The 12585-nt window shown below is 34.9% G+C and overlaps 1 pseudogene; it reads right to left on the bottom strand.

Annotated features, from left to right (window-relative positions):
- Positions 1-8393: 8393 nt before the first annotated feature.
- Positions 8394-10337, bottom strand: LOC131406895 (mitochondrial intermediate peptidase-like; annotated as a pseudogene).
- Positions 10338-12585: the final 2248 nt, after the last annotated feature.

Here is a 12585-nt window from a genome sequence, read left to right as displayed (position 1 = left end):
TTATAGCCATTCTGACGGGCATGAGGTGATATCTCACTGTAGTTTTGATTGGCATTTCCCTAATAATTAGTGATATTGTACATCTTTTCATGTTTCTGTTGGCTACCTGTATATCTTCTTTGGAAAAATGTCTGTTTTTTATCCTATGCCCATTTTTTTGATGGGTGGTTCATTTTCTAGTTGTTGAACTGTATGAGTTTTTAATCTACTTTGGAAATTAACCCCTTGTCAGATATATGATTTGCAAACATTTTCTCCCACTTAGTGAGTTGTCTTTTCATTTTATTTATGATTTCCTTTCCCATGCAGAAGATTTTAGTCTGATGTAGTCCCATTTGTTTATTTTTCCTTTTGTTTCCTTTGCCTGAGTAAACATGGTATTTTAAAAGATACTGCTAAGACCGATGCCAAAGAGCATACTGCCAATATTTTCTTCTAGGGGTTTTTATAGTTTCAGGTCTTACATTCAAGCCTTTATCCATTTTGAGTTAATTTGTGTGTACAGTGTGAGATAATGGTCTACTTTCACTTTTTTACATATGGCTGTCTGGCTTTCCCAACATCATTTATCAAAGAGACTTTCCTTTCTCCATTGTATGTTCTTGGCTCCTTAGTCAAAGATTAGCTGTCCGTAGACATGTGGTTTTATTTCTGGGATCTCAATTCTGTTCTATTGATCTGTGTATCTGTTCTTCTGACAGTACCATGCTTTTTTGATTTCTATAGCTTTGTAATATATTTTAAGTCAGGGAGTGTGATACCTCCAATTTTGTTCTTTTCTCTCAGGATTGCTTTGGGTATTTAGGGTGTTCCGTTGTTCCATATAAATTTTAGGATTCTTTGTTCTATCTTTGTGAAGAATGTCATTGGGATTCTGATTGGGATTCCTTTGAATCTGTAGATCACTTTAGGTAATATGGACATTTTAACTATATTTGTTCTTCCAGTCTATGAGCACAGAATATTTTTTCATTTCTTTATATCTTCTTTGATTACTTTCAGTAACATCTTATAGTTTTCAGTGTATAGGTCTTTCATCTTCTTGGTTAAATTTATTCTTAAGTATTTTATTCTTTTTTTGTGATTGTAAATGGGATTGTATTCTTGATTTCTCTTTCTGCTAATTGGTTATTGGTGTATAGAAATGCAACTAATTTCTGTATGATGATTTTGTACCCTGTAACTTTACTGTATTTTTTGATTATTTCTAATAGTTTTTTGTAGATTCTTTAGGGTTTTTCTATATATAGAATCATGTCATCCACAAATAGTTACAGTTTTACTTCTTCCTTTCCGATATGGCTCTGCTTTATTTCTTTATCTTGCCTAATTGCTCTGGTTAAAACTTCCAGCACTATGTTGAGTAAGAGTGGTGGGACATCCTTGTCTTGTTCCTGTTCTCAGGGGAATGGTGTTCAGTTTTTCACCATTGAGTGTGATGTTGTTTGTGGGTGTCATATAGGACCTTTATTATCCTGAGGTATTTTCCTTCTATGCCCATTTTATTGAGAGCTTTTAATCATAAATGGATGTTGAATCTTGTCAAATGCTTTCTCTGCATCCATTGAGATGATCGTGTGATTTTTATTCTTCATTTTATTAATGTGGTGTATCACATCGATTGATTTGAACCATCCCTGAATCTCTGGAATAAATCCCACTTGCTCGTGGTGTATGATCCTTTCAATGTATTGTTGTATTCAATTTGCTAATATTATGTTGAAGACTTTTGCATCTATGTTCATCAGCAATATTGGCCTGTATTTTCCTTTTCTGTGTTGTCCTGGTCTTGTTTTGGTATCAGAGTAATGTTGGCCTCATAAAATGAGTTAAGATGTGTTCTGTTCTCTTCAGTTTTTTGGAATAGTTGAGAAGGATCGTATTAAATTTTCTTTGAATGCTTGGTAGAATTCACCAGAGAAGCCATCTTTGTCCTGGGCGTCTGTTTTATGGGAAATTTTTGATTACTGTTTCAATCTCTTTATTTGTGATTGGTCTGTTCAGATTCTCTATTTCTTCTTGATTCAGTTTTAGGAGGTTGCGTCATTCTAAGAATTTATCATTTCTTCTAGGTATTCAATTTGAAGGCATATAGCTTTTCATAGCTATATGCATTCTTTTACAATTCTTTATACTTCCATGGTATCCATTGTTATTCTTCCTCTTTCATTTCTGATTTTATTTTTTTGAGTCCTCTCTCTTTTTTTCTTGGTGAGTCTGGCAAAGAGTTTGTCAATTTTGTTTATCTTCTCAAAGAACCAGATCTTAGTTTCATTAACCCTTCTATTGCTTTTTTAGTGTCTGTTTCATTTATTTCTGCTCTGACTTTTATTATTTCCTTCTTTCTACTGATTTTGAGCTTTGTTCTTCTTTTTCTAGTTCTTTTAGTTATAGTGTAAGCTTCTTTAATTGAGATTTTTCTTGTTACTTTAGGTAGGTCTGTATTGTTATAAATTTCCCTCTTAGAACTGCTTTTGCTACACCCTATAAGTTTTGGTATATTGTATTTTCATTTTCATTTGTCTCCACTTATTTTTTGTTTCTCCTTTGATTTCTTCATTGATCCAATAGTTGTTCAGTAGCATGTTGTTTAGTCTCCACATATTCATGACTTTTCCAGCTTTCTTCTTGTAGTTGATATCTAGTTTCATGGCATTGTAGTTGGAAAAGTTGCTTGATATGTCTTCAATCTTAAATTTATTGAGTCTTGTTTTGTTTCCCAACATATGATCTATCTTTTAGAATGTTCCATGTGCTCTTGAGAAGAATGTGTATTCTGCTGTTTTTAGATGGAGTGTTCCATATATATCTATTAAGTTCATCTGGTCTAGTGTTTCATTTAAGGTCAATGTTTCCTTGTTGACTTTCTTTTTTTTTATTTTATTTTATTTTTTTTTAATTTTTTGTTTATTGCAGTAACATTGGTTTATAACATTGCAAAAATTTCAGGTGTACTTTTTATTTTATTTTATTTTTTTAATTTTTTGTTTATTGCAGTAACTCCTTGTTGACTTTCTGTTTGGATGATCTATCCATTGACATAAGTGGGGTGTTAACATCCCCTACTATTATTGTGTTGCTGTCAGTTTCTCCCTTAGGACTGTTAATAGTTGCTTTATATGTTTGGGCTTGGATGCTGTGCCCTGTGCACCACCTGTGCTGCTGCTCCCACATTGTCTAGTTGCACCACTTCCAGGGGTGCTGGGTTCCTGGGTGTTACTGTCACTGGCAGGGGCCTGGGGACCCAGGAACTTGTATGCAGCCCCCACTGCTGGTGGAGTTGGTGTCAGGGGTGCTGTCAATGGGGGCTGGGTCACCAGTTCTGCTGTGGTTCCCGATGCCTGTTGTCACAGTTTCTACCTTCCACTGCTGGAGGTAGGGCAGGGACTGCTTTTTCTGCTCTGTCACTTTGCAGTTGTACTGGCTGTGATGCCTGCATTCACCTCTGCTCTGCCAGCAGTCATGGGGGCTGGGCTGCTCGCCACCTCCTCTCACTGTCATGGGAGCCATGTGTGAGGACCTGTGCCCTGGATCACTGCTGCCAGGGGAGGGAGCTGCCCTCTAGTTCCACTGCCTCCCATGGGTCCAGTCTACCCACCTTTAGATGTGTAGATACATAGATCTCTTAGGTCTGTTGTACTGTTTATGGAATCCTCTGTCAGTCAGTGGGTGTCCATTTGGTTGTAACTTAAGAGGGGAGAGACAAAGGGAATAACTCACTCTGCCACGATGCTGACATCACTTCTACTGTTGAATTTAGGACATAAAATATTCTGATATATTTTAGGTCATGTGAATTATAAATCATACTTATTTGAAGTGTGTGGCTTAGTTCTTTTGGAAAGGTTGTGCTCTTCTTGCTATTTACTATTTTTATACTTAAACATGGCAAATAAAATGTTTGATGTGGAAGGAGACTATTTAAAATTAAAAACTATAATAGAAGATAAAAGCGTACAAACTTTCAGTTGTAAGATGAATGAGGTCTGAGGATCTAAGGTATAATATGGAGACTATAGTTGGTAATACTATTTTGTATAATTGAAATTTGTGAAGATAGTAGAACTTGAAAGTTCTCACCAAAAAAAAAAAAGTAGTAAATATGTGAGGTGACGGATGTGTTAATTAACTTGATGGCGGGAATCTTTTTCCAGCATATACATATATCGAGTCAGCATCTGATGACTTTAAATACCTTACAATTGTATTTGTCAATTATACCTCAATAAAGCTGGTAAACATTTCTAAAAGCATAATAGAAAAAACTAAAATAGGAGAATAAAATGTGGGTTGATTGCATTGTGCCATATGTATACACTGAAGAGAAATATTAAGTAACTCAGTGACCACATATAAGTTGTTTTTAACTCTACGAGATTTGATGCTCTTTAGGACAAAAGAAAATGTATATGGAAAAAAAATTTACCCATATGTGTAATTTTAGGAAAATCAATATAATACCCAAATTGTAGTATAAAGGAAAAAAGAATAAAAATAATTTATAAAAGGATTTGTTTTCAGTATGTAAATACTGGAGAAGATTATACCAGAAATTATAATGAAGATCATAGATGCTTGTAGTTATAGAATGTCACTGTAAATGCACTAACTATAGATGCATTCTTATGTAGACACTTTTTATCAGCAACTCAAACAACATTCATGGCACTAGATCATTTTTCTAACTAGTGAGTACTTCTCAATAAATTTCTAATGAAACGAATTATACTTTCTCGCAATTTTCATGGTGTTTGCATTCTTGGAAAGTCCAGAGTGCTTTCAACTATGCACAAAGGTTTTCTGTTTATGTGTAAAATGGAGTTATTTCTAAGCTCAGATAATTATAAAGAGGTGTTTTAACCACATGACTTTCTAAAATCAAGTAAGATAAAGGATGATAATTAATTACACAGAACTGTCCCAGGCACTGCAGGAAAACACCACACGTGGCCCACTTCCACTGAATGTCAGTAGCTCTCCTAATCATTGTCACAACCTAAATTGCCCTCAGATATTTGCAAAATATCTGCTATGGAGGATGGAACTGCCGTCTCCTTCTTTCCCAGCAACTGGAAACTGCTGAAATGCAGTCACTAAAGTATCCAAATGAACTTTTTCTTATAGGCCATCCTAGTCTTCTGAAACATTCATTTCTAACCGTCTTGACTAATCTGTAATTACAATTCTTAAAGGCATTCATTTGCACTCCTTCGTTCATTTAATAAACAGTTATTAAGCACCTGCTACACTATTAGCCCATAGCAATCCAAAAAAGACCAAAAAGTCCAAAAACAATAACAAAAAAGAGAGTTCTGTTAATGAAGGTTACAATCTAGTAAAGTACGGAGGTTCTTGGCCTATAGCTTTAATTAAAAGCTCCCAAAGCCATAATTATTCAACATAGTTCACACTGATTTTACCCATGCTGTTGATCCTCTGCCTCTACCCTCAGACTCCCAAATCCATCACCAAATAGACTCAAGGTAGCAGTAATTACAGTGGCTTCTAGTTTGGGTGGCTACTTTTGTTGGTAGAGCAGCCGGTGGAATAAAAGGATAGATTTTTAAGTGAGTTATATTGAGGTTTAATTTATACACAATGAAATGCACTATTTTAAAGCATACAGTTCCATAAATTTGGGTAAATATATGCAGCTGTGTAACTGCCAAAATAATCAAGATACAGAATATTTCCATAGGCCCCTTAAAATCTCTCATGGCTCTTGGCAATTAATTTCCTCCTCCAAAAACCAGCCACTGGCAACTACTAATTTGTTTTCTATTGATATAATTTATTCCAGGAAGTCTTACAAATGGAATCATACATAATGTAGCATTTTGCTTTTGGTTTATTTGATTTAGCATTAGTCATTTAAGATTCATTCATGTTGTTGCATTTATCAGTACTTCATTCCTTTTTCTATTTCAAGTAGTAACCCATTGTATACCTAGGAATGTGCTTGCTAAATATTATGGTAAGTGCATGTCTAACTTTCTAAGAAATTGCTAAAGAATTTTACAAAGTGGCTGTGTGATTTTGCATTCCCACTAGCAATATATGATGCATCATTCTGCTCTACAGTCTTGCCAGAACTTGGTCTTGTTAGCACTTTTAATTTTTGCCATTCTACTGAGTATGTATTGTCATAATATTGTGATTTTAATTTGCAGTTCTCAGATGACTAATAATATTAAGAATCTTTTCCTATGCTTATTGGCCATTTACACTTCTGCTTTAATGAAGTGTCTTGTCAAATCTTTTCCTCATTTTTTAAATTGGGTTGTTTGTTTCTTATTATTGAGTTGTAAGGGTTCTTTATATATTTTGTACACAAGTATGTTATAAATATATGTTTTGCAAATATTTTTTCTCAGTATGTAGTCTGCCTATTTATTTTCTTAAAAATAAATCTTTCAGAAAACACAAGATTTTAATTTTGATGAAGCCCAATTTATCATTTTTTTCTTTTATGATTTTTTTTATGTGTCCTAATTCAAACATATTTGCTGAAGCCAAGATCACAGAAATACTCTTTTATGTTTTCTTCTATAAGAGTTGTAGTTTTAGCTCTGACATTTATGTTTATTATCCATTTCAAGTTAATTTTTATAGGATATGTAGTAATAGTCAAAATGGACCTCCAATAAGTCCAGCACCAAGTGTTGAAAACTCTTATCCTTACTCAATTGATTTGTCTTTCTCTTTGTAACAATGAATGGGCCATATATATGTGGGATCTACATCTGGACTATTTATTCTCTTCCAGAGACCTATACAGCTACCCTTTCCCCAAAACCACATTATTTTGATTATTATAGCTTTACTCTAAGTATATAATTAAGTACATTATGTATATATTAATTATATAATTAATTATTTTTCAAAATTATTTTGGCCATTCTAGGCCCTTTGCATGTGCATATACATTTTAGAATAAACTCGTGGGTACCTATAGTGAATTGCATTGATTGATTTTCAAATATTGACATACTGATTTCTAGGAAAAATTCCACTTAGTGACAATTTAGCATTCTTTGAGAATACTTCTAGGTTTGATTTTCTAATGTTTCTTAAGAATGTTTGTATTTATTCATGAGAGATATTGGTCTGTAGTTTTCATTCCTCATGATATCTTTGTCTGGTTTGGGTATTGGTATAATGCTAGCCTTATAAAATGAGATAGGAAATTTCTCTGTGGCTCAAATTTCTGTTTGAATTGTATAGAATTGGTATTATTTCTTCCTTAATATTGGTGAGAACTTTCCAGTGAAGTCATCTAAATCTGACCCTGGAATTCTCTTTGTGTGTGTGTGTGTATATATATATATATATATTAAATGTATGTTTTGCTCCAGGTAACTTATTTCTTAAAAACTGATCTTCATGATCTTTGTTAGTTTAGGTATTTTAAGAAGTTTGACCATTTAACTTAAGTTGTCCAATTTATTGGCATAAAGTTTTGCATAATATTCTTTATCATACTTGTGTATAGGATCTGTTGTGAGGTTTCTCTTTTCTTTCCTTGCTCTTTATGTAGTAATTTTTGTCTTTTCTATATTTTCCTATCAGTCTGGCCAAAACTTTATCAATTCTATTGATATTTTCAAGAAACTAGTTTTTGGTTTTATTGATTTATTTGTTCTTGATTTCCTTGACTTTTTTTGGCAGATACATTAGCATTTTATTCGTTTTCCTCCAGTTCTTTCCCTAGATTGATTTTGTTTTAGTGTTTACATAATCATAACTACTTTAAATTGGATTTTTGGAAGCTGGTGATAGATGATAAACTCAGGAGAGAATTTTTCCCAGAGGAACTGCTTGTGTGCTTCTGTGTTTATTCTCATGATTAGGAAAGACATTCATAATTAAATAATTTGCTATTATGATTTATCCAGATGTTATTGTGAAAAGAGGCAGTGACTTCTCCATGTTCTCAGAAGTTCCTTAAAGATTTCCTTTGCTTTAACTCTTGAATAAAATTACTTATTCTTTAAGCAATTTTTAAAGAAGATTTAAAGAATACAAATTTGAGATATTTCCTGAGCCTTTTATATCTGGGAATGTCATTTTGTATCTCAGACTTTACCAGTCAAAATTTTTTTCATTGTCTTTTGGCTTTTGATGCTGATGAACAATTGTATTCTGCGATCCCATTGATTTTTTACCCTTTATATGTAAGCCTGTTGTTTCTACCCGAATGATGTTCTGAAAAATGTCATCAATAGTCCAAAAAAGGGGTAAATACCCTATAGTCAAATATTTTGGGGAAATGTTGAGTTACGCATGCAAAGCTAAATATGTTTTGTGATTGTAGGTCTTCTAATGTGCACAGTAAAGCTTTAAAGTTTATGTGGCATTTCCCAAACATACTTAGCAATAGATCCTTTTTGAGTTCATGGAACCATGAATATGGGCTCTTTGCTACTACTATGTTCTAGCATCTCCCTGCAATAGCACTTACCTGTAGCCTGTTAAGAGGATCCTGTAGAAAACATTCGTTCTGAACCATGGAAGTTACTACCCTTGACACCAGGTAAGAGTGATATCTGGCACCATAGCCCACAAGGTGGCTGAATCGCAGCTGTCAGGCACTATTTGGAATGTATGGTAAGCCATAAAGTTTATCCTTTGTTTCTTTGAGAATGTCTGTGGTTGGTAACATCAAGGGATGCTTCTTGTGGTAGATTGAATCCAGAGTGGCATAAAAGACCTGAAATTGCATATCAGCTGCAGTGCAAAACTTTTTAAATTCACAAGATGAGACACCGTATTTTTTGGCAGTGGTTGCCCAGTTTGATGATGTGTGGCAAACTGGTTAACCACTTGATAATCATTTGCAAAGTACTCCATCAGTCTAGAAGGAACCTCAGCAAAATCATGGGACATCTGGTCCCATTGACATGTTGCTAATGAGTACATCCTAGCATAGAATGCATGATATGTCTTAATTCATGGAAAAGATTTTTTCCATCATTCCAGGAGTTAATGAAGTTGGTGAGTTTCTTGAGGAATGAGTAAGATTCAGCTTAAGAACTAGGACTGGGACTTGAGAGGCTCTATCTTCCTTTAATCTGCCTTCACAGATTATAAAACAGCAATCCTGACGTGGTTTATCTGTTTGCTAAAAAAAAAACACAGTATATGTACCCCAACAATCCTTTGGATTCATGAACCATAGCTAGTTTTTTAACATCTTTATACTACACGTCTTTTTTTCAGGAAGCTCTGCAGATAGTGAAATTCTTAACAGTTTGTTAAACAAAACATTCAGACACTGCATTCATGCTCCAAGGGAGAAAAATGGACAATATAAACTGGGCAATATACCTCTCTGCATGAAACATACCACAGTAGTATGAGCGTCCCAAAGTATTAGTTCAGAATTTTCAGGATTTAGTTTCATTTTTGTCCCTTATATCATCTAAAAATCTTTTATAGTTCTTTCAGAAAGCTTGTCAGATAGTTTCTCAAGAGATTGCATGACAGTCTCTGGATTTTTAGCTATTGTTCTTTGGAGAGCCCAGTGAGAAAATGTAAAATATCCCACTAACTTTGCCATAAGATCTCTGCTGCTGAGCAATTTTTCTAAACATTTCAACCGGCCAGCATTGGGATAATGAAAAATTTTCTAAGCAGCTTCTTGCACAAGTCATCTGCTTTTTCTGCATGTAGACCATCAATTATTACATGGCCTCCATCAAGTGTAAAGTTATAGACAAATGTGTTCTGATAAGAAATGCTTATCAATCTTGGGAAAATTTTTCCCATAAGAAATGTACTACACAAATACAAGATTTTAACACTAAGGTCCACTGTTATTTTATGCTTTTCTTTCTCTAGACGGATTCTATTGATTTCAAAGTCAAACACAAACAAGTCAGCCACTTGCCTGGTTTCTGAATCAAAGGAATCCACAAGTTTTTAAATCAGCTAACAGTTTTTCCAAACGTTGATATAATTCCACATTCATATTCAACTTGTCTCCCATGGTGCCAATATACCTACAAGGTTCTTCTGCTTTGGGTGAGCAATCTTCACGAAACCAACCACTTTGCACAAGGTATCTGAGAGCACATCCAAGAGCAGCACAATGTGGGGCCCAGGTGGTATAGGAAATGCAAGCAATTCTTTCTCTAGGCTTTTTCTTGTGCAATTTGAAATCTTTCTGGGGCACTGAGCTCAGGAACTCCAAAAGGACCCCGGCCTTTGCTGAACAGGTCCAGGCAGTGGCCCTAGTGCTTGACATTGAAGGCAGCACCCACCAGGGACTAGCTGGTGCTGACTCTTCCAGCTGGGATCTTGACTCCAAGGGTGCCAAGTTTTGGGGAGCTCAGCATCACATAGGGGAGCAGATTCTTTCAGAGCTGCAAGACTCCCAGGCTCAATACCACAGCTCCAGTCCTGATTTCCTTGACTTTTCCTCTCTTTTATTATTTTATTTTCATGCTAGTTTTGGGTTTAATTTGCTGTAGTTTTTGTATCTTCTTAAGGTGCAAGTTAGGATCATTCAGTTGAGACCTTTCCTCTAATATATTCTAATATAAGCATCACTTTTCTTTTTTTTATGAGGAAGATCAGCCCTGAGCTAACATCTATTGCAAATCTTCCTCGTTTTGCTGAGGAAGATTAGCCCGGAGCTAACATCTGTGCCCATCTTCCTCTATTTTGTATACGGGATGGCGCCACATCATGGTTTGATGAGTGGTGCGTAGATCCGCGCCCAGGATTCGAACCTGCGAACACCAGGCTGCCGAAGTGGAGGGCACAAACTTAGCCACTACGCTATGGGGCAGGCCCTAAGCATCACTTCTTTAAATTTCCATCCAAGCACTTCTGTAGCTGCACTCCACGAAGTTTTACATGCTCATTTTTCCTTTTTCATTTACTTCAAAATATTTTCTAGTTTCTCTAGGCTTCTCTTCTCTGATCCATTGGTTATTTTGAAGTATGCTGTTTAATTTCCAAAGATGTTGGCATTTTCCAAATATCTGTTATTGATTCTATTGTGGTCAGAAAACACACTTTGTTTGATTTTAAACATTTTAAAGTTCTTGAGGTTCTTGTTCTGATCCAGAATATGATCTATTTTGATGAATTTTCTAGGTGCAAATTAAAAGAATATGTATTGTGGATCTTTGAAAATATCAATACAATTGTCAAACTTCTAGCAATACTGACAAAGAAATAAGGAGGGAAGACACAAATTACCAATATCAAGAATGAAACAGGATATAACCACAGACCCTACAAACACCCAAAGGATAATAAGACAATACTATGAACAACCTTACACACATAAATTTAACAATTTACGTAGAATAGAGCAATTCCTTAAAAAGCACAAACTACCACAACTCACTCAATATGAAACAGATAATTTGCACAGCCCCACAACTATTCAGAAAAATAAATTCATAATTTAAAAACTCCCCAAAAAGTAATCTTCAGGCCCAGCTAGTTTCACTGGACTACTATCACGCCATTAAAGAAGAATTAACACCAATTCTACACGGTCTCTTCCAGAAGATGGAAAAGGAGGGAACACTTTCCAATTCATTTTATAAAGCTAATATTACATTGATTCCAAAGCCAGATAAAGACTACGAAAAATGAAAAAGAAAAGTATCCTTTGTGATACAGATACGAAATCCTTGAAAAAGTATTATCAAATAGAATGTGGAAATAAATAGAAAGAATTATAATTCTCGACCAAAGTGGGATTTATTTCAGGGAAGCCATGCTAGTTCAATATTTGAAAATCAATCAACCCAATCCACCATATCAACAGGCTAAATAAGAAAAAACACATGATCATATCAACTGGTGGAGAAAAAGGATTTGGCAAAATTTAATACTCATTCATGATAAAAACTCCCAGATGAAAAGCAATAGACAGGATCTTCTTCAATGAGAAAAAGAGAATCTACATAAAATCTATAGTTAACATTTTACTTAACGATGAAAGTTGGAGTACTTTCCCTCTAGGATCTAGCACAAGGTGAGAAGGTCTGCTCTTAGCACTCATTCAACATAACGTGGGAAGCTCTAGCCAGTGCAATGAGGCAAAGAAAGGGAAAGAAAAGGCATACATATCAGAAAGGAAGAAACAAAATTATCCCTGTCAGCAGATGGCATGATTACTTCTGCATGAAAGCCTAAGGAATGTACATAAAAAAAACTACCTTCCTAAAGCTAACAATGAGCCAGGAAGATCACAGAAGGCAAAGTAAACATACAGAAATCAATTGCGTTTCTGTATTCCAGCAACGAACACACATATACCAAAATTAAATGGTAATACTGTGGTGGTTAATGTTGTGTGTCAACTCGACTGGTCTAAGGAATGCCCAGATGGTTGGTAAAACAATATTTCTGGGTATGTTTATGAAAGTGTTTCTAGAAGAGATTAGCATTTGAATCAATGAACTGAGTAAAGAAGATTCACCCTCACCAAAGTGGGTGGGCATCTTCCTATCCAATGGGGGCCTGAATAGAACAAAAAGGCAGAGGAAGGGTGAATTCTCTCTCTCTCTTCTTGAGCTGAGACATCCGTCTTCTCCTGTCCTCAGACATCAGAGTTCCTGC

Source organism: Diceros bicornis, chromosome 6 (genome assembly GCF_020826845.1).
Source record: "Diceros bicornis minor isolate mBicDic1 chromosome 6, mDicBic1.mat.cur, whole genome shotgun sequence".
Lineage (NCBI taxonomy): Eukaryota > Metazoa > Chordata > Mammalia > Perissodactyla > Rhinocerotidae > Diceros > Diceros bicornis.
Note: the sequence above shows the minus strand (reverse complement) of the source record. Positions and strands in the feature narration are given on the sequence as shown.